This window comes from Sapajus apella, unplaced genomic scaffold, assembly GCF_009761245.1.
Source record: "Sapajus apella isolate SASKATOON/1434 unplaced genomic scaffold, GSC_monkey_1.0 scaffold2, whole genome shotgun sequence".
Taxonomy (NCBI): domain Eukaryota; kingdom Metazoa; phylum Chordata; class Mammalia; order Primates; family Cebidae; genus Sapajus; species Sapajus apella.
The window spans coordinates 68,364,477-68,367,764 of record NW_022436942.1 but is presented as its reverse complement, the minus strand read 5'-3'; the positions used below and the strand labels follow the sequence as shown (position 1 = coordinate 68,367,764).

Below are 3,288 nucleotides of genomic sequence, written 5' to 3'. Positions count from 1 at the left end.
TTTACAGTCAACTTTCTCTTTTTAAGATTATCTTAAGACAGTAGGGTCAAGGATAAAAAAACACACAGATAACTTTTTTTTTTTTTTTTTTTTTGAGACGGAGTTTCACTCTTGTTACCCAGGCTGGAGTGCAATGGCGCGATCTCGGCTCACCGCAACCTCCGCCTCCTGGGTTCAGGCAATTCTCCTGCCTCAACCTCCTGAGTAGCTGGGATTACAGGCACATGCCACCATGCCCAGCTAATGTTTTTGTATTTTTAGTAGAGACGGGGTTTCACCATGTTGACCAGGATGGTCTTGATCTCTTGACCTCGTGATCCACCCGCCTCGGCCTCCCAAAGTGCTGGGATATACAGGCTTAAGCCACCGCGCCTGGCCTACACAGATAACTTTTAATGATCCCTATCCATCCCCTGAGACAAACGCTCACCCCAGGCCTGGCTGCCACACACCAAGCAGCTGTATTTAAATTTCTCTCATTAAAAGGAAGAGGAAGAGGAGCTAAACTGGTATGAGTGGAGGAATAATTTACATATTTAATAAAGGTACAGATTTATTTCTCTCCTGGCTGCATGAATTGTCTAAAAAAGAGGGATCTGTTGCATATGTAATCTACTCCTCACCTCTCTGCAATAATGATATTGATTGGTTACTGATATAACCAAGTTTAAAGAAAGTTAATCATCAGGATGCTATCTTACCCACTCCCTGGGCTAAAGACTCCTTTACGCCAAGAAAGATGAATGATGTAAGCACCTAGAATCCTTTGTAGAAACAAGTCATTTACTCATACTCATTAGTCACTAACATAGGGTAGAATGCCTGTGTAAGACAAGACTTCTATAAGACACATACCTTAGAACCCAATCTTCAGGCAAAATATACAAAAAAAAAAAAAAAAAAAAAGACACAAACCTGCATACAAAGTCATTTTTCAATATAAACTTTGACTTTGCCTTTGTAAAGACAGTTTTGGCAAGTTACTAATTTGTTCATATTTTCATATTGAATTCAGAAAAATTCTGCAAATTTATATATTTTTAGTTTCAGCAATATATTTAGCCTTTTATTTTACTCAAATTACCAAAAAGTGCTCTGTACTGTGTTACCTCAAAAAGTTAAGAAACATACTTGGGACTGCACGCTACCCGTGCTGACCCAGCTCTGCCAGCTTCTCACGCCCGCCGGCGCCCACCATGGCCACAGTTCAGCAGCTGGAAGGAAGATGGTGCCTGGTGGACAGCAAAGGCTTTGATGAATACATGAAGGAACTAGGAGTGGGAATAGCTTTGAGAAAAATGGGCGCAATGGCCAAGCCAGACTGTATCATCACTTGTGATGGCAAAAACCTCACCATAAAAACTGAGAGCACTTTGAAAACAACACAGTTTTCTTGTACCCTGGGAGAGAAATTTGAAGAAACGACAGCTGATGGCAGAAAAACTCAGACTGTCTGCAACTTTACCGATGGTGCATTGGTTCAGCATCAGGAGTGGGATGGAAAGGAAAGCACAATAACAAGAAAATTGAAAGATGGGAAATTAGTGGTGGACTGTGTCATGAACAATGTCACCTGTACTCGGATCTATGAAAAAGTAGAATAAAAATTCTATCATCACTTTGGACAGGAGTTGACTATGAGAATGAACAAGCTCAGTTCAATGAGCAAATCTTCATACTATTGTTTCTTTCTTTTTTTTCTCATTACTGTGTTCATTTATCTTTATCACAAACATTCTACATGGAGCTATTTCAAAGTGTGTTGGATTAATTAGGATCATCCCATTGGTTAATAAATAAATGTGTTTATGCTAAAAAAAAAAAAAAAAGAAAAAAAAAGAAACATACTTGGAAAGTGCATAGACCTTAAAAATGTATAAATGTTAATTAGGCACATAACACATTTGCATTTATTTGATAGTTTAAACGAAGTGGCTTATTTTATTATTGTCTCCTAATTAAAGCAAAATGAGGGCAAGTGTTAATCTAAAGAAAAAGGGCTGGGTGTGGTGGCTCACGCCAATAATCCCAGCACTTTGAGAGGCTGAGGTAGGTGGACCACCTGAGATCAGGAGTTCAAGACCAGCCTGGCCATCATGGTGAAACCCCGTCTCTACTAAAAATACAAAATTAGCTGGGCATGGTGGTGTGTGCCTGTAATCCCAGCTACTTGGGAGACTGAGGCAGGAGAATTGCTTGAACTGGGACCCTGGAGGCAGATGTTGCAGTGAGCCAAGATAATTCCACTGTACTCCAGCCTGGGCTACAGAGCTAAACTCCATCTCAAGAAAAAAAAAAAAAAAAAAAAGGAAAAAGAAAAAGGTAGGTGGTCTGCAATTTCTGCTTTGATTTCCATATGCATTTGAACAATGTTCTAAGACCCTTCTGGTACACTCTCCAGACCTAGGAAATAAATGGTCTTGGAATTCAGTTGTTAATAGATATATAACAGAAAGCACATTATCCTATTATAAGATTCTTCTTGCTGGGCGCGGTGGCTCAAGCCTGTAAACCCAGCACTTTGGGAGGCCGAGGCGGGTGGATCACGAGGTCAAGAGATCGAGACCATCCTGGTCAACATGGTGAAACCCCGTCTCTACTAAAAATACAAAAAATTAGCTGGGCATGGTGGTGCATGCCTGTAATCCCAGCTACTCGGGAGGCTGAGGCAGGAGAATTGCCTGAACCCAGGAGGCGGAGGTTGCGGTGAGCCGAGATCGCGCCATTGCACTCCAGCCTGGGTAACAAGTGTGAAACTCCGTCTCAAAAAAAAAAAAAAAAAAAAAAAGATTCTTCTTAAAGGACATCATTTAAAGTTGGATTGTTTCCTGAACTAATACAGAAAGCAAGATAAGCAGTGGCCTTTTGAAATTTACAATTTATACAGTCAGTCCCATGCAACAGTTGGCAACTAGAAGAAGGATATCGGTGAACACAGAGGCAGATTTCACAGGCTGCATTCTTCTCCTTTATTTGGGCCATCACATGAAAGACAAATTATTTTCCAAAATGATTAAGTACTCTGATCAATTAGCTAGCCAGAGTATCAATCCTGGAGGAAAAATGTAATAAGCTCTTTAGTAAGTGCCAGCTGTCAAAGACTGTCAGGGTTAGTTAAAGCTTTTTAATGTTCCAATCAGATCATGAAATGAGTGGAAAGTCACTGCACTAAACCCATTAAGCTGCATTACAAAATGCCCAATGTTACATACAATCTATAAATAACTTTGTACTTTTAGGGTGTTTTTCAATTTGCTTTTCTTGAAGTAATAATGGCGTTCTGCTTCA

At 40.1% G+C, this 3,288-nt stretch overlaps 1 pseudogene across 1 annotated transcript; it reads left to right on the top strand.

The window, feature by feature from the left end:
* Positions 1-1,160: 1,160 nt before the first annotated feature.
* LOC116566793 lies at positions 1,161-1,829 on the top strand (annotated as a pseudogene). Its single transcript, XR_004276011.1, has one exon. The product of XR_004276011.1 is annotated as a fatty acid-binding protein 5 pseudogene (transcript).
* Positions 1,830-3,288: the final 1,459 nt, after the last annotated feature.